The following is a 19,906-nucleotide window of genomic DNA, read 5'->3' as shown; positions in this document are numbered from 1 at the left end:
GACGGCTGCAAAATGAACCCAGTGACCCTGCAAACCCTAGACATCCCCTGTTTCCCTCACTCCCGTTTTCCTCTTCGTTTTCTTCTTCACGGAGCACAATCGTCGCCTCGCCTTCGTCAATCCCGCGGCCACCAGCCTACCCTCGCCGCGCCAAGATGTCGAGGAGCTTTGTCATCCTCTACTACGTCGCATCCGTACACGGGAACCACGAGGACCACACTACTCCGATGGGATCGAGCGACTTCCTCATCTACGGCCGTCATTGCCCCGCACCCGATTTGCCTCACCGGAGGTCCTCTACCACGCCGAACGTGTCGTCCACCTCCCCCTGTGAGCGCCACTCCCATCCCCCTTGTTTCCCCTCTGTTCGGCCGTCGTTCTGCCGCTGTGGCTGCAGCTCCGTCCGACCGCGCCCTGGCCGCGCACCCGCGAGCGCCTGCCCAAACGTGGCCTCGCGCCACCGCCTGCGCGCGAGCCCGCCTCGCCCGGGCCACACCCCTGCCACCTCCCACGCGCGCCCTCGCCAGCTCCTCGCCGCGTCTGCGTTGCTCGCTGTTGAACTACTGCTGCTCGCGAGCCGCTGCCTCCGCACGCGTTCACTGCTGCTGCTGGACGCCAGGCTGCTCTACTTGTTTCTGTTGATGCTTTGCTGCTGCCGCTGTGTACTGCTGCCGCCGCGTGCTGCTGATTACTACTGCCGCTGCTTGTTATTAGCTGCTACGGCTCACTTGCTACTACTACCATCTGCTGTTGTAGCTCCTGGCCAAGCCCCTTGTACATGGCCATGCGTCTGGCCGACTGGGTTAATGGCCGGCCCTTGTTTAATTAGTCTAGGTTTAGTTTAGTAGTAGTTTAGTGCTAATTTAGCCTATTAGCTAATGACAAGTGGATCCCATCTAATTAGATTAGATAGATCTTTTGGAAGTTATTAAAACAATGACATGTGGGACCACCCCTGGTTAATTACCATTTTATTAAAACTAAAGACAATGACACGCGGGACCCACTTACACTATTCATATGTTGACCAGTCAACCTTTGACCGGGTCAACCCAACCCCACTGGCCCCACTGTCATACTCACATACTAGGGTAGCACTAGGTGACAAAAGTATTCTGTTTTTATTTATTTATTTCGAATTTAATTTAATTCCAAAAATTGTTTAAATCATTGAAAATTCATATAAAATAAACCGTAACTCGGATGAAAATACTTTGTACATGAAAGTTACTCAGAACAACGAGACAAATCCGAATACGCAACCCGTTCGTCCGCCACGCATCCCTAGCATATCAAACACGTAACTTTCCTCCTCCGGTTCATCTGTCCGAAAACGCGAAACGTCGGGGATACTTTCCCGGATGTTTTTCCCCTTTGCCGGTATCACCTCCTACTGCGTTAGGTTACCTCTAGCACCACGTATTGCCATGTTATGCTTTGTGATGCTTTGATTGCTCTATTATTTATTATGTTCCCCTCTCTTACTTCTTTCCGGTAAACCCCGAGACCGCTGTCGGTACCCTTGTGATCGACTACATCGACGACAAACTCTTCTTGCCAGAGCAACCAGGCAAGCCCCCCCTTGATCACCAGATATCGCCTACTCCTTCTCTCTACTTCTTGCATTAGAGTAGTGTAGCATGTTACTGCTTTCGATTAATCCTATTCTGCTGCATAGCCTGTCATTGTTGCTACACTTGTTGATACCTTTACCTGTAATCCTACATGCTTAGTATAGGTTGCTAGTGTTCCATCAGGGGCCCTACACTCTTGTCCGTCTGCCATGCTATACTACTGGGCCGTGATCACTTCGGGAGGTGATCACGGGCATATACTATATACTTTATACTGTTACATTACTCATGATACCGTACGGAGATGGGGGCTAAAGGGGCAGGTGGCTCCATCCCGGTAGAGGTGGGCCTGGGTTCCCGACGGCCCCCGACTGCTACTTTGTGGCGGAGCGACAGGGCAGGTTGAGACCACCTAGGAGAGAGGTGGGCCTAGCCCTGGTCGGCGTTCGCAGATACTTAACACGTTTAACGAGATCTTGGTATTTGATCTGAGTCTGGGTACTGGCCTATACGCACTAATGATCTACGCGGGGACAGTTATGGGCACTCGACGTCGTGGTATCAGCCGAAGCCTTCGTGACGTCAGCGACTGAGCGGCGCGCGCCGGGTTGGACTGGAACGCCTACTCTTGTATAAGGGAGGCTAGGCCTGCTCACCGGTCGCGTACGCGACGTGCATGTGGCAATGGGTGATGGGCCCAAACCCCTGCGCCATAGGATTTAGACCGGCGTGTTGACCTCTCTATTGTTCCTAGGTAGGGCTGCGACGTGTTGATCGTCCGAGGCCGGGCATGACCCAGAAAAGTGTGTCCGGACAAAGGCGATCGAGCGTGTTGGGAAATGTGGTGCACCCCTGCAGGGAAGTTAATCTATTTGAATAGCCATGATCTTCGGTAACAGGACGACTTGGAGTTGTACCTTGACCTTATGACAACTAGAACCGGATACTTAATAAAACACACCCTTCCAAGTGCCAGATACAACCCGGTGGTCGCTCTCTAACAGGGCGACGAGGAGAGGATCGCCGGGTAGGGTTATGCTATGCGATGCTACTTGGTGAACTTACCATCTACTCTCTTCTTCTGCTGCAAGATGGAGGTTACCAGAAGCGTAGTCTTCGACATGACTAGCTATCCCCCTCTTATTCCGGCTTTCTGCAGTTCAGTCCACATATGATACCCTTATTCCATTTGATACCAATGCATACATTTGTAGTGTAGCTCCTGCTTGTGAGTACTTTGGATGAGTACTCACGGTTGCTTTTCTCCCCCTTTTACCCCTTTCCTATACCCGGTTGCTGCGACCAGACGTTGGAGTCCAAGAGCCAGACGCCGCTGTCGACGACGACTACCACTACTCGAGAGGTGCCTACTACTATGTGCAGCCCGCTGACGACGATCAGGAGTAGTTTAGGAGGATCCCAGGCAGGAGGCCTGCGTCTCTTTCGATCTATATCCCAGTTTGTGCTAGCCTTCTTAAGGCAAACTTGTTTAACTTATGTCTATACTCAGATATTGTTGCTTCCGCTGACTCGTCTATGATCAAGCTTTTGTATTCGAGCCCTCGAGGCCCGTGGCTTGTAATATGATGCTTGTATGACTTATTTTATTTGTAGAGTTGTGTTGTGATATCTTCCCGTGAGTCTCTGATCTTTATCATACACGTTTGCGTGTATGATTAGTGTACGGTTGAATCGGAGGCGTCACAAGTTGGTATCAGAGCCGGCTGCCTGTAGAAATCCCCCTTCCACACTCCTTGGCCGAAGTTGAGTCTAGACATTACAAAACTTTTTAGTTACATGGTTGTGTGTCTAACGGACCCACATCGCCATTTGGGTGGTATTAGGATCTTTTACTCCTCGATCCTTACTCTGGGACTCTGAACTCTCTTCTACTTGGGTTAATAAATTTACTAAAATCTAACTTTAGGTTCTCGAAAATACTTTCTCCCAGAGAGCCCCTTCAGTCCAGATGATCGCCGGCTGCACCAGAAGATTTCGAAGATACCCTCCGATATTCTCTCGAGACCTTGTGCCTGTTGCTTTTGCAATTCCCTACCACCGAAATATCCCTATGGATAAATACTTACACCTGTCGTGCTTACTTTTATTCCCATTTGATCTTGTTATTACAAGATACTCCAAGAATACTTTGTGCCTACTGCCTTGCAGTTATTTGCCATCTGAATACCCCTATGAATAATTTCTCGCACTTAACGAGTATCCACTCATCCCCAGTTGATTCATGTATGTCACAATCTTCGGAATACCATTCGATCTTCCAAAAATCCCCAGGAGCCTATTGCTTTTGAAATTCTTTCTTGATTACATTATGGTTAATCCCATAAGTCTAGTAATCTTATTAGCATCCTTTGTCACTATCATTTTGAGTTCGTCGATTCAATATGCTGCGGATGCTTGCAATCCTCAAGGTTTATCCGGCTCAAACATCATTTTAAACATGAGCTGGTTCTCGACCAATCGGATTGCCATCGATTGTACCCATAAGTCTACGCAACTTATCCATCCTTAATCAGAGCGTTTACTTTTGATCCCTTGATCGGAAATCATAATTCTTTTGCATTTGAGCTTTGAGTTAGTCAGTTGTTTCTATAATCTGCTCCCCTTGCATCCTTCTTCCTCTAGTTGAGTACCGATGCTCACGTCAGATCCTGTGTGGACCACCAGATCCTTTGTTGGATTTTATCTGACATCGTCCTTCTTATTCAATAAGCCTGAGAGCCTTTCCTCAGATACATAATGCCTTTGGTAAATTGCATCCTCTGCTTGGTCAACCATGCTCTACTTTCGAGCTTGTGTTATTTACTCCTGAAGTTTGTGGTATATGTTTCCATGATACCCTGACGAGTTGAAACCTATGCCTTCCTTAATATGTGTGAACTTGAAAGTTTTCATGAGTCATATTCTTCTAGTATTTTGCCAGATAAAATTTCAACACTACAACTCCGTTGAAAATGAGAGGTGAATGATAGATTACACATTGGAGAAGTGGGAGTCGACCTTGAACTTTGTGTTCATGCCCATGGAAACGATGTAGAGCTTATCATGGGAGCTTCTCATGATAGTAATTATCCCCTTGTTACAAATTCGTCTTATATCTATGGTTTGATGATTTACAAATGTGGTCCCAGCCATATTGTTCTCCTTCGGTTTCAATTCTCAGACAAGTTGAAAGGCACTTGTCTTCCGCCGATAAATATACCACTCCAACCTCTATTCTGATCCGCCTTCGAGTATTACCCTATGGTATCTCGAGATTATCACGAAACTACATAACTCCTTATGAGTTTTTTGTCTACTATTATTTCTCACCGATACCAACTTTTCCCCGGGTTCCGAGTTGTCAGATACTTGAAGACACCGATAACGGAATCGAGTCCGCACTACGATTCAACATGTATTAGAAATCTTCATTACTTACAAGTTTAATACTCCATCATGTCATTCTTAGCCTAATCGGTTACATCATTATCGTGCTAATTTTAATTGTGCTACCTGGTCCTTCTTCCCGGAGCACAAATTTCAATGGTGAGCTAATCTTACGTTGATCTTCCTCGTCATATCATTTCTCCTGTAACAACAAGCTTGATTTCGAGTTTGTGTCGTACCCTTGGTTCGAATAGCCTTTCGCTTCACCATTCCTTTGACTTGATGTCATTGCCGATCGATTACATCTTGAAATCTCTCGACAAATGTGTCGTGATCATCATCAACATTCTGAGCTCTTCCAAGATATCTATTGAATTCTTCATGGGAAATACCATCCTTATCCCTTGGTAAACTGTGTTGTCATCGACTACTTCCTTGCCTTCTTTACAACACAAACTTGTTTGTGTTGTGGTTGTACCTTGAGTTCCTAGCTATCCAGCTTGTCTTATGTCCTACCTTGAAGTAATACCATCTTATATATCAAGAATGTTGTGAGAATTTCACCACCTCTTAGGAAATTCTTGTTGCAGCGATGCTTCTCCCCATCACCATTCTTTTCTTGGCCCCCGTGTTGAGTGAACTCTGTTATGACACTACAAGAAATATGTCAACTTGTGACCACCACTATTGGTCACTGAAAGGTCATGGTTTTTCATTTGCGACCTTTTTGTGACCAAAAACAGAAGGTCAAAAGCTGGCGGTCATAAACTGACTATAGCGACCTTTCTTCTAGAATGGTCGAAGACGTTTATGACCAAAATACGTCTACTATGGCGTTTTGGTCACTAGCAACCTCCCCAGGCCACATAGGCATCCAGCGTGGCAAGCTGATGTGGCACAAGATTCAGCCCGGTCCGATTCGGGTTTTACATGGGCTGAGCCCATTAATTCAGCCTTTTAGGGATTTTTTTTTGCTTGATGTTTTTGGGCCTTTTCTATAATGGGCTTTTACCTTCCACATAGTTTGTTTCCTTTTTGTTTCTATTTTCTATTTGAGTCGAGGCCTGCTTATAATACTTCTGAATAGCTTTTCAGCCCAGGTTATTTTGGGCCATGGCATCTTAATAGTACGAGTATATTTGGGCCATGACCACTACCAGGTCTAGTAAGAACATTTTTTCTGGAGAATTTAATGTTCAAGTAAAATGTACACAAGACATTACAGGGAAATAGCACATACAACAGCAGATAAATTTTCGTTTCACTCCTACTACAGCTCACTACAACATAGACAGTACATGACACTTCATCCTTCAAGTTTTTGCCAGGCACTAGATGAGTACATCTCACTTCAAATAAACAGTATTGTTCTCGGAAGCAAAATACACCACCACACGCCATGGTGCACCATCTTACTCGATCTGGCCTCAAGGAACTAGCAGCGCTGCTTGCTCCTTTGGCCCAGAGCTCCTTGCTGTAGAGGATGGCTGAAACTCGGAAGCGGAGCTCCCTGCACATGACATATTGTGTCAATGCTTGCAGCAACAGAAAGAACTCACATACCATAGAACTTGCACAGTAATGTATCCACCACCAAATAGTATGAAGCAAAAACAAACAAGAGGGGGAGGAGTTTATACTTGATCTTCTTGAGCCTCTCCTTAAGCAAAAGCATCATCCAAGGTAATCGTCTAAACAAGAACACTGCTTAAGATTCTGGAAGTGGACCAACACAGTAGTAGTGAAGCTATGCGGGGATCTTTGTGAAGCAGTTTATTGCTTCTTGGAGACACCAACGGTCTTTCCTCTCCTGCCCCAGTAGTGATGCAGACCACGATGGTTCCTGGGAAAGAGAGCAAGGTTTCAAGCATAAGTGATCGCTCATACATCTATGCACTAAGGAAAAATGCTACTGCTGCAACAGTGAAGTTTTAAGGAATCAGCCATCAGGCATCAGCATACATCTATTGGAAACAGAGCATTGATATACAGATCAGCTGGGTCACATACAAGGTACACTAGAAATGTATAAATGAATACATTGACAATCATCAATACCAGATTGCAAGACATAACAATTATGTACCTAAGAAAGTCGACAATGGCATATGGCAGGATATGAAATTGGATACAAGTAATAGACAAACTAGTTCCAATAGATTGACTGAATTGAACTGGTATAACCAAGTTAGAGCTGGCAGAAGTTGCAGGTAAATACACATCCATAAAGCTAACAGTAGCAAAAGATGACTTCGGTCTTTGCTTGACTAATGAATCAGTATATCTTCAAGCGAAAAATCATGAAGATCACACTACGATGTCCCTAACAACAGTAGAAGCTCAGATGTGTGACAATATTTCGTAATATACAAGCCTTAGCTACAACTTTTTGCTTAACATGCAAATAAAAATCAGCCACTTATTGCTTATTTCATGCTTTAATTTTTATTTTCAGTTTTGTTATAATAATCTGTATGCATAGGTACAGTCCTATACTTGTTTGGGAAGTCAAGATATTCATGTCAATAATTATATAGAGCCTCTCGACTGGCGACGTACATGTCCAGGTAAACTATCCAGCAGCGCGTAGTAGAGCACCTGCACCCTACATCCACACATATACGAATCATTCAACAAGACAATCCACAAGAAAGGAGATCGAGATTTCAAAGTAGGGAGGAAGCAGCTAACCGTCCAAAGAAGACGGACCAGTTATAGATGGAAAGGTAGGCACGCTTGAGTGTGGACGCCATCGCTGCTGCCGTCATCTGGATTGGGAAGCAATCCAAAGCAAGAAGAACTGAGAAAAGTGAAAAGTATCAGCAGCCAGAAGCATGTAGGCAACAGTACTGGATAATCTGTTGCTGCATAGAAATACTAAATTACAACATCAAACATGCTTTGAAAACTACATTACATATTATAGCAGCATAACAAAAATGTACTCAAATATATTCACAGAAGCACACAGACTATATATTAGTCCTTTCACAATTGGAGTAAGAAATGCAAGGATAGTTATAACTTGGAAGTTTCGCATTAATGGCCTAATAACAAATTTCAAATAAAAACAGTACTAATTCTAATATTATATGCCAAAGAAGAAAAGAAAGCCTCGCAGTTCTCTCAGTTATCACAAAAGTAATATGTCACTTTGATCCAAGCTTAAGTGGGCGGAAAAGAGACAACATGGATCACATATGATATGTGCTAGCCACAGAGGCAAGCTCACAGAAACAAACAAAGGGCCTGGTAGAATATGATGATACGGTTGTTCTCAGGCGAGGAAATAAAAAATTCAATAACATAAGCTAATTTCAGGGACCATAATGACGCTGCATCAAGTGCAGTTCAATTTCATGCATGTATCAGATGAAATGAAGCAATAGCAAAGCTATGATTCACCTGAAACTATTCCTACTTAATTACTTATGCTAAGTGACAGGACATCTAGAGGAATGAACAGACTTGTCACACAGCGAGCTCCACAATGGAAAGAAGCCAGCACAAAAAACTGGGTCTTCTTAGTGAATCAACTCATTACTGAATCTTCTCAGTGAATCAACTAGTACTACAACAAATTCAGTGAATTAAGCTACTCCATTTTGAAGTACTGCTCGAGTGCTCAAACATGAAGGTATACAAGTACTACAGGTTTCTTGAAGGCGTATAATCGACCTATCATTCAGCAGCATCACCAAGTGTATGCATGCGTATGGAGCAGAGCAGAGCAGAGGATTCATGGAGGAGTACCTGCCATCCGAATGGGTAGACGAAGGAGTAGCCGGCCTTCTTGTCGATGACCGGCATGAACTTGCCGTCCGCCGCTGCGACTGCGCAGTACCTTTGTTGGGGCTAGCCGGCGCCATGGCCCTGATGGTGGTGGAGAGGAGCCTCCGCGCCGGCGTCTTGGCGGTCGGGGAAGGGAGGCCGAGGCCATGGCCGTGGAGGGAACTCGTCGCCGGCGAGCACGATGGAGTGCAGGCACTTGGCCCTGTCCTCCTCATCAAGCGGGTCCAGCAGGGACGCGCCCCTGAGGTCGTACAGGTCGGCGAAGACGCAGGCCCCAGCGGCGCCGGCCTCGGCAGCGACCTTGCGGAGCGAGCCGCCGGCGGGAGGAGTTGAGGCGGCCGAAGTCGAGCCCGAAGACGATCCCCAACGGCACCGCCTTGAGGGCCTGCCGGTGCACGTGCATGGAGGGCCGCGCCGGTGCGCCCCGCCCGCCCCCCGCCTCGTCTACGTGCAGCGGCGGTTGGATCTGGATGGGGATGGCCGTGTGGCTATGGTGTAGCGACCAGAGGTGGCGGCGGCGATGGGGAGAAGGGAGCATGAGCGGCAGCGGCCAAGGAGATAAGGGTACATCGCCATGGTGGGCTGGCGAGGAAGGGGCGGAGGCGGCGGCGAGGTTCTTGGCCGGAGAAGGGGAGGAGGGGAAAGGTGGGAGGAAATCTGTGGGCTGGTTGCGGTGCGCGGGCGGTGGTTTTGCACTAGAGGTAGATAGCACTAGAGGAGATGGGGACGAGGTGGGAGGGAAGCGGACGAGGTGGAAGAGGCCGCCGGCGGCAAGGTTTGGGAGGGAGGCGAGGGAGATGGGATCGGGGTGGGTGGCGGCGGCGATGTGGGAGACGAGGGGAGCGAGATCTGGACCGAGCAAGGAGAGGGGGGCTGCTAGTGTTTGGGTTGGGTTGGGTTGAGAGGGGACCTGAGAGACGTTGGATCCGTCGGATGTGGACGGTCCAGATCGGCTAAGGGGGGTAATCCGTATGAAGAGCTCTGATTGGTTCAGAAAAATTATGATTTAGAATAGTTTCTATGTACTAAAATTAGGAGGGTTTTGTGAAGCAACCATCAAAAATATTTTGCAAAATGGCACAACTAAAATTTTCTATCAATTTAGAGCATATTTTATGGATGATAGCCAGTTTGCATGCAATTTTTTTATCTTTGTAGCTATTTTTAATCATTATTTGAGTGCCCAAAATGAGTTTTTTTGTGAAGGGCCTACCAAATAATTGTTGAAAAATTGTACCAAATCATTTGTCTAAAATACTAGGACATATTTAAACCACAATTTACCAAATTGTTGGGTGTCAGAAGTTCTGATACACCTCTGTTGAAAAAGACAAATTTCCGCCGATTCAACTGGAAGCGGGTCAAATTTGAACTACAGCTCCCTCATAGTTTGCTCTTTATTTTTTCAAAAAATTATTTCTAGGTACATGAGTATCTATTTAATTAGAGAAACAGAAAAAGTTTTCCAAGATTGAACAACTAGTTAGGAACAGTCATGCCCGCCGTTTTGACCACATTTTCAAACAGGCATAAAAATTCAAAAAAAATCAAAAAATTGGAAAACCTTCGCATTGTGTCATTATATGTGATCAAGTTATCAGGAAAAATAATAAACTTGTAATACGACAATTATTTAAAAAAGTGTTCTCAGAAATGAGCTATCATGTGTGAAGATTCATGGCTTTCAACCCGAATGCTCAATCTTATGGCCACATTCATGGCATATTTTGTTTAAATGATCTAATATTGTGCACAAGGGTGCATATTGGAATGGCAAACAATATTGACTAACGAAGTTTTCTTCTTCTTTGCATGGAAAATTCATTTTCCATTTTCCGAGTGCGTGAAATGAGTTTTTTTAAGGGCCTACCAAATAATTGTTGCAAAATTGTACAAAATCAATTTTCTAAAATACTAGGACATATTTAAACCACAATTTACCAAATTGTTGGGTGTGAGAAGTTTTGGTCCACCTCTGGTGAAAAAGACAAATTTCCGCCGATTCAGCTGGAAGCGGGTCAAATTTTAACTGTAGCTGCCTCATAGTTTGCTCTTTATTTTTTACAAAAATCATTTCTAGGTACATAAGTATCTATTTAATCAGAGAAACATCAAAAGTTTTCCAAGATTCAACCACTAGCTAGGAACGGTCAAGCCCGCCGTTTTGACCGCATTTTGAAATGGGCATAAAAAATTCAAAAAAAATCAAAAAATTGGAAAACCTTCGCATTGTGTCATTATATGTGGCCAAGTTCCCAGGAAAAATAATAAACTTGTAATACGATAATTATTTTAAAAAAAGTGCTCTCAGAAACGAGCTATCAAGCGTGAAGATTCATGGCTTTCAAGCCAAATGATCAATCTTATGGCCACATTCATGGCATAGTTTGTTCAAATGATCTCATATTATGCACAATGGTGCATCTTGGAATTTCAAACAATGTTGCCTAAGGGAGTTTTCATTTTATTTGCACGGAAAGTTCACTTTCCATTTTTCGAGTGCCCGAAAAGAGGTTTTTTGTGAAGGACCTACCATATATTTGTTCCAAAATTGTACCAAATAAATTTTCTAAAATACTAGGACATATTTAATGCACAATTGACCAAATGGTTGGGTGTAAAAAAATTGATCCACCTCTCGTGAAAAAGACAAATTTCCGCCGATTCAGTTGGAAGCGGGTCAAATTTGAACTGTAGCTACCTCATAGTTTGCTCTTTATTTTTTCCAAAAATCATTTCTAGCTACATAAGTATCTATTTAATCAGAGAAAAACAAAAAAAATTCAAGATTCAACCACTAGCTAGGAACGGTTATTCCCGCCATTTTGACCGCATTTCGAAACGGGCATAAAAAAATCAAAAAAATCAAAAAAATGGAAAACCTTCGCATTGTTTCATTATATGTGGCCAAGTTCCCAGGAAAAATAACAAACTTGTAATATGGCAATTATTTTAAAAAAGTGTTCTCATAAACGAGCTATCATGCGTGAAGATTCATGGCTTTCAAGCCAAATGATCAATCTTATGGCCACGTTCATGGCATGGTTTGTTCAAATGATCTCATATTGTGCACAAGGGTACATCTTGGAATTCCAAACAATGTTGCCTAAGGAAGTTTTCATTTTCTTTGGACGAAAAAACCATTTTCCATTTTTCGAGTGCCCAAAAGGAGGTTTTTTGTGAAGGACCTCCCAAATAATTGTTGCAAAATTGTACCGAATCAATTTTATAAAATACTAGGACATATTTAATGCACAATTGACAAAATGGTTGGGTGTAAAAAGTTTTGATCCACCTCTCGTGAAAAAGACAAATTTCCGTCGATTCAGTTGGAAGCGGGTCAAATTTGAACTGCAGCTGCCTCATAGTTTGCTATTTATTTTTTCCAAAAATCATTTCTAGTTACATAAGTACCTATTTAATCATAAAAACATGGTTTGGTGGCGATACGTCGAGGTTTGGGCGGTGGCCGAGGGCTCCAACTCTTGAGCGCGTAAACTCGCATGCCCGCCACGTGGTCACCGCGTGACCGTGGTGTTTCCATGTGTTCTGGGCGGCCTAGGCATGTCTAGTGGGTTGGGCACTCCCCAGGTAGGTGCTAGGAAGAAAATTATAACATAAGATTCTCACGAGGAGACCGATCGATGCTCAAACATGAATTAGCAGCCAAGTGTTTGATTAGCGGTACAGGAAATGTACATGGATAATGGGCGCGAGTTTTGGCTGAGGATGAACAGTTACTAAGAAGACCGTCTTCACAAATTTTAAGCTCAAAAGGAGAAGCCTAGGTGGTACTTGCTTTGAAAACTACCACACTGGACATAAATACGAATGTTGAAGCTCGGCTCAAAATAATGAATGGATTGAGCTGGCATTTGGTGGAGGATGGTTATTTGGGCATAGGAAAGCACTGTAGAAAATGGATACTATTTGGACATGCCAAAGTGGTACTTCCTTCACAAACTGTTGTTCTGAACAGAATAGGAAAATGAATATTTTTGAATTATTTTTGAACTAGGCAAGGAAGGTTTTTACATATTTGACGAAGATATCACCCAAAGAATTTATGAGATTTTTTTGGGAATTTTGGGAATGACAGAAATATAGGTTGCTTCACAACCTACACTACTAGGAAAAGGCCTACTAATGGCGCACCTAATTTGGCCATTAATGGCGCATTAGTGGTGCGCCATTAGTAGCACGCCATTAGTATATTTTACTAATGGCGCACCACAGGTGCGCCATCAGTATCTGGTATACTAATGGCGCACCCCGGATGTGCCATTAGTATATACAAGAGTGCGCCATTAGTATGCCTCCCAGGGGGCCATGTATACCCACGTGCTTTGGCATACTAATGGCGCACGACAGCAAGATGCGCCATTAGTAACTTCGGCATACTAATGGCGCACTCTTTAATGATGCGCCATTAGTATCCTTTGGCATACTAATGGCGCACTATGATGTGATGCGCCATTAGTATGAATATTAGGTTTTTTTTATTTTTTAATTTTCTGTTTTTTGCACAGGTTACAAAATGTATAATTGGACAAAATATAGACAGCACACATCAACAACAGATTCATCGAATACAATAGAAGATTAGTCTCTGAATAGAATTCATCATTTTAGTCTCCGAATACAAGTCATCATATTAGTCTCTGAATTGAAAAGACCGAACAAAGATAGAACATTATATTACAAGTCTCGAGACCGCGAGTTTGTCTTCACATTACAAGTCGATATCGATCATCTAAACTACCATCACATAGAAGAGAGCTGCGGTCATCACGATGAGCATCATCACGATGAAACTCGTCTTCATCCGGTTCCTCCAACGCTCCCTCCCCTCTCCCGCTAGATAGCGGGCGTATCTAGATTTGGCCTTGGCCCTAGTGGCGTACCCTTTGTAACTGTTACCGCTGAATCAGTGAACCTGTCTCCGACACTCCTCCCAGTCGTCGTAGACTCCGGGAACCTTACCCTTGTACACGACATACCACGGCATCGCTATGCAGTAGCCAAACGAAACGTTAGTACCAATTCACAGACAATACATAAGCAATATATAAGTATGCAACAGAATGATCGGAAGAGAAAAGCAAGACATTAATAGCATCGATTACATCTTAAGTTGAACGACTCTCGAAACCAAAGAGACATACTACAAGTTCATTAAAGTTTAATTACAACATGAGACTCAAGGGACCGGAGCGTGGATGAAGCCGCCGTCTATCGTGGGAGTCATGAAAGAACGGGCGGTTGTCAGCCTGCATTTGTAGGATTGTGTCAATGTCACTGTTGGACGGTTGATTTCTGAGGTAGAACTGCCCTGCGGTACGAAGGACATCTTGATGGATGATTTCCGCAAACTCCGACTGGATGCGAAAGAATTCTTGTCTGATGTCCGCGTCCTGGATTGCCGACACGCTCGCGGCCCAATCTTTGAGTCTACTCGGTAGCAGAAGTTGATGATGGTCCCGTACGATCTCCCGCATGTGATGGATGGCGTAGTAGGCACCCTTCTGACCGCCAGGCGGCTGCTTGACGCAGCAGAACGTTATATTGTGGGAGAACACGTGCTTGTCGTACTTACGAATAGGCCTGGTGAAGGTGCCTCCAGATTTGACGTAGCCGGGGAGAACATCATCAAGAACCTTCTTGACATTTGTGTAGTCTACGTTCGACTGACGGTCCGGGTCGAAATACGTGGCCATGGAATATTTGGGGCTTAGGAGGATGAGCGTGCAACGTGTGTCATTGCAGAAAACACGGAATGTTAAAAGAAAAACGATCAAAATCTAAGAATTCATATGTTACGGGGCGGTTGAGGGGAGGACTTACTCGGGAAAGTAAGGCACGAGGAGGTTATCCTTATCTTGGTTTGCCAGAATGACGCCTTCGAGGTAAGAACTCGCGACTTGCCGGTCCCCAGCGCTGCCCAAGATCTTGGCACGCATGTAGAAGGGGTCGACTATCACGATGTCCGCGGTCTTGTCGCGAATGATCCGCATCTCCATAGTCAGCGAAAATAGCCGAACGAAGGTGTAGTGCAGCGGATGAAGGTTCAATATAGTGTGGATGTCATCAAACCGCAGGACGATCGTACGCCCGATGGAGTTATCCACAAAGCCCTTGCCCTCTGGCACCTTGGCCGCGAAAACCGGGTATGCCACATCCTTCTCTCCGAGACGCCGCTTCTCCAAAGAAAGAACACTGTCATGCAGACTCCGCATAGCACCGGTTGTAGCATCGAGCATATTTCTCGGTAGCATCGACCTACCCGCCACATGCACCCTCCTCGAGATATCCTCAGGTGAAGGTGGCCCGTCCTGAGCACAGATCCTACTCGGTGCCGGCTGGCCCGCACCCTTGTAAGTCTTTCTTTTGCGTGCCTTCTTCTTCTCCTGTAATGGGACCGAGTTCTGCTCACAGACCGCCTTCTTGAGTGTGTTGGGGCTGATCATATTTCGCACCTGGCCTATTTGAGGCTCAGTGAAGTCGGCAGCTGGAGGCGTCTCCTGAGAGCTGAACTGCAGACGACGCCTGTTGCAACTTGGCTTCTCCGCGGTACCAGCTAGATCGCGCACGTCTTTTGTTGGGTTGGGTTCTTGAGAAGGAGGCCCCATGAAGTCGCCACCGTACCCATGATCGGCAAAGTACTGATCGACGTTGGAAATGTATCGTCGTCGTCATTGTTCTGATCCTGTGCCATATGCATGTTTGGATCCAGTGGCATAGGGATGTCCGGCATCGTTGCGGCGGTCTTGCCATGGGGCCGACTTGGCGCCGGCACGACTGGCGGTGTTGTCTTTGGGGTGGTGTCCCCCGCCCCCAAACGAATCTGGCTCTTCGGCCAAAGCAGGGGCCAGCTCAGGCAGGCGTTGAGGGTCATCACGTCATCATCGTCGGCCCCGACGGGTCGAATCGGAGGTAACAACTCGTCGCAGCCTGGCAGCACCCGAACGAGTTGAACCCTAAACAAGTTGGGTGGCATCTGGGTACCGTGGAACAAGGGGTTGCCCGGTTGAACAATTTTGCCCTTGGCGACATCGACCAACTCGTTGTTCACGAAGTGCAGGAGAGTGCACGGAACGTCGGCGGCGCCCTGCGAAAACATGTAGGGCGTCAGGGATGCCCAGTCAAAGGCAAGGAGATGAAGTCCTCGGCCGAGAGAGGCTTAATTAGTTACCGTGATGATGGCGTCGAGCTCGGCTAATGTCGAGGCACCGCCAACGGCGAGCGTGCAGTTGACGGAGGGGCCGCTTGCTGCAGAGGTGCCGGCTGACGTACACCCAGGTGCATTAAGCTCCCGTGCCGGCGTTGGAGACACCAATGCTGCCTCCGCCGGAGACACCAATGGCCCCGCCATCACGTTCTGCGAGTTGCTGGCCCTGAAGCTAGGAATCGGGGGCGGCCCCTGTTGGCCGCCCGCAATCCACGCACTAATCCCCTGGATCAAGGTAGGCACAATGGCGGTGATCGTCGCTCCGAGTTGTTGTTGCACTTGCTCTTGGACAATCTCCGGAATCCGCGCCACCTGTGCCCTGAGTTCTTGAACCTCGCGCGCCTGGCTTTCCGAGCTAGTCTTTTTCTCCTTTCGCCCACCAGTGTTATAGTATGACGACCATTTTGTCGACAAGCCTTTGCCGGCCACACGACCAGCTGACGTCGGCTTACTGAGCTTATCCTTGTTCTTCATTACATTCAACGCCCTATTTAGAGTGGTGTCCCAAGGGTTGCTCTTAGTCGACCCCGCGCTACTGCTTTCAGTCGCCTGCGGAAGGAATGTGAACCATTTAGAAATTTGGCTTCATTAATTAGAATACAACCATATGGAGCTAATTACGCGGGGGTGTATTCCTTACCAGAACAAGCTCAAGCGCCCTGGTCTTCGGATCCGTGGTAAGCTCCTTTGTTTTCGGGTCCTTCTTGTACCGGGCCCTGACAAAGTTCCTGGTCTGCTTGTCACCGTATTTATCGAAGAGCGGCGGTAGGCCTTGCTCGGCACGGTCTGCCTCCTCCTTGTCCCATATAGGCTCCGCCACTCTGTAACCGCCGGGACCGAGTGTGTGTTCCCCTAAGTTCAGCTCCCGCATTTCTTTCCCCCACTTACTTGATTCGGAGCTTGCGGTGCTCGAGCAATTGATCTTGAAGTCGTTGTAGTCATCCTCGATGATCGAAGGATTTTTCTCCTTGATCTTCTCATAACTCTCACCTTTCTCGATCATTCTCTTCACATTGCTTTTCCAAGTAGACAGGGTCGTGCTCATCTTCATGAGGGCAGCACTGTTCACTTTATTCCCTTTGAGGCTTGTGTTTTCAAATTCAGCGGGGAACTTGTATCGTTCGTGCAGCTTCGTGAAGAGGAGGTTGCGCAAATTCCCTCGGTCAGGATGCCTGAGGTTCTCGGTGTTGATCGAGACGGTGCTCCGGAGAATGCACCTGAGCTGAAGCGAGTACCCCTTGACTATTCGTTCGGGCGCCGTTGGATTCCCGTTGGAGTCCACTTCAGTAACTTCCTCCTTGAGGGTGCGAAGCACGGTCGGGCGCCGGTCCTTCCGTTGCCTCTTCGGTTGGCTGCCATCTGTGCGTGCGCCGCCATCATCAGTGATGGCATCCTCGGCGGCACCATCAGTGGTGGCATCAGTGGGGTCATCCTTGACGGTACCATCAGTGGTCTCAGGATCGGTGGGGAAGGCGGCGTCCTCATACAAGTGAGGTTGTTCCTCCATCTCCTGGGACAGCTCCCAGAATTTCTTGCCGCCCGAACCCCCGGCCTCATCGTTGTTGGCCATGTTTCTCTATAAATAGGAACAAAGTTTGATCAAAAAGTTGGTTATTGTCAAGGAACAAGATCATGGTCTCATCATTTAGGTGTACTAGGAAGAAACAATTTGATGAACCTGATAAGTAAGAAGAAGTTCTAAAAGCTGAGAAGGCGTTCGAAGTTAATTATTTCTTAGTTTTGGTTGATATTGCAAAGGTCTCTTTGACAACTAGATTCAAAAAACTCAAAGTGTTCAAAAATATATTTGGGTTCTTACTTAGCTCAAAAGACATGAAGTTATTGGATGATGTCGAACTACGCAAATGTTGTGCTAAGTTCATAGAAACATTTTCACGAAATGGTTCATGCGATGTTGAGTTAGATGATCTTTTTTCTGAATTAAGACTGCTGCAAATGACTTTGCTTCTAGAAGTGTTGGACGAATTTCTAAGTTCTAGGATAGACGTGAAATGCTCAGTTTCCTTTACTATGCCTTGAGCAGGAATGTTTGGAAGAATTGAGTTATTATCCTGGTGAAGAACCTTGGAGTGAAGAACATGGCCAATTGGGGAGGATCCAGAAACAAATGTAAGTTCATGCCTAACTTTTTATCTGATGGTAACACAAAAGATATAAGCAGCGACCAGTTTTGACAGGAACTATTGTTTTGCAGAACAAAATGAAGTCTCCATTTAAATTTAGGAATGCAAGCTTTTGGGGAAACCAAGCTTTTGCCGAACTACATCATTTCATTGCTAGCATGGTGTAATTCACTTGATCAAATAATAAATTGTATTGTCAGTTTTAGAGTGCAAATTAAGATCATCAGACTATGCTATGTACTGGATATAACTTTGCTTTTGAAATATAAATATTTTGAGCTTTTGAGTAAACACAAGGGCCCCTTTTTTTTGTCTTGCCCTAGGGCCCCGTATATCTATGGGCTGGCCCTGGGCTCGGGATATTTTAGTTGAGAAGGGTCCCGTAAGAAATGATGATATTGTCTAGAAAGTTGGTTGCTGCAAAGATACAAGGTTGTGAGTTTGGTCAAATTGCCTATGATGTTTGTGATATTGCCTTGGATCTTGAAGGCACTGTTGCATGATGCAGTGGTACAGACAGCATGGGACCTCATCTTTGCAGGCTAATTTTCTAGATTGTAACACTGGGTTTTGTGCACAAGCTAAGCTAGCTAAGACAGTAGCTTCCTTGCAACCCACAAAAGACAAAGGAAAAGGGGTGAAAAGGGGGAGATGGTTAGCTTTGATGAGCAGGCAACATCTTCCTAACCCCCTTCTTCTTGTCTCCTCTCACTATCTCTCTCACACACATGGCAAGCAAGGGTGTCTGAGTGTGTGAAAAAAAATACTAAACTAATCCAACCACTAAAGCAAATTAATTTTTATTTCGGTTGAGAATCGGGCACCTTCTAGGTCAAGAAAATTGGGCATGACCTTTGCTAATTTTCTTGACCTAGGAGTGCCCCATTTCTCAACCGAAACGGAAATTAATCAACGTTTCAGGAGAAAGGGGTCATTTTAGAAGATCACAAGTAGCAGCAGCATCACTTGACAAAATCACAACTAGCAGCAGCATCACAAGTAGTACAGCAGCAACATCATCACAAGTAGTACAGCAGCAGCATCATCATCACACCACATAGGTATGAAATCACCACACCACATAGCAGCAAGCAGGTCTGAGTTCACCACACCACATAGCAGCAAGGGGAAAAGACCAATTCAGGAGACAATCTAAAATGCCAAATCAACACTAGCACTATCAGAATAAAACAACTAGTCCGGTGTTAGAAGACCATGCAGTAAAAGGTCAGTTAGACAACAAATATGATGTTGTTAATGGATCAGAGAGAGTACAAAACAACGTAGATACAGAACATTTGCAATCTCCAAACAAAAACTACCCCAAAAAAAGGTGACCTCCAACTAATGTCCTTGTTTTGTCAGATTTGATCTATAAATAACTAATGTCCTTTGGACCAATCAGTGGGTTTTCTGCCATCGCTCTGCTTAAGATGCCTGGTTCTCGTGTCGTTGCTGTGGAGTGATTGCACTAGAAGCTTGGATTGGTTCACCCGGGCAAGCTACACTACACAATTAGCTTGTTTGTGTTTTGTTTTTCACTGTAAGCCTGCATTACTAATTGTGTAGATCAGTTTATTCGATCAGCAATGGGTCTCCCGAGAAGAGAGGCGAGCTTGACCACTGGACTCCCACTAAAGAGCATGCTTATTAATCACATGCTTCATGGCTATGAATATCTCACATAGATTTAAAAAAAAATTCTTCAGCAAGCAGCAAGCAGCATTGTAACAAAAATTAAAAATTTCTTCAGCAAGCAGCAAGCAGCATTAGTGAACTAC

Source organism: Triticum dicoccoides, chromosome 6A (assembly GCF_002162155.2).
Source record: "Triticum dicoccoides isolate Atlit2015 ecotype Zavitan chromosome 6A, WEW_v2.0, whole genome shotgun sequence".
NCBI classification, from domain to species: Eukaryota; Viridiplantae; Streptophyta; class Magnoliopsida; order Poales; family Poaceae; genus Triticum; species Triticum dicoccoides.
This window is presented reverse-complemented; position numbering follows the sequence as displayed.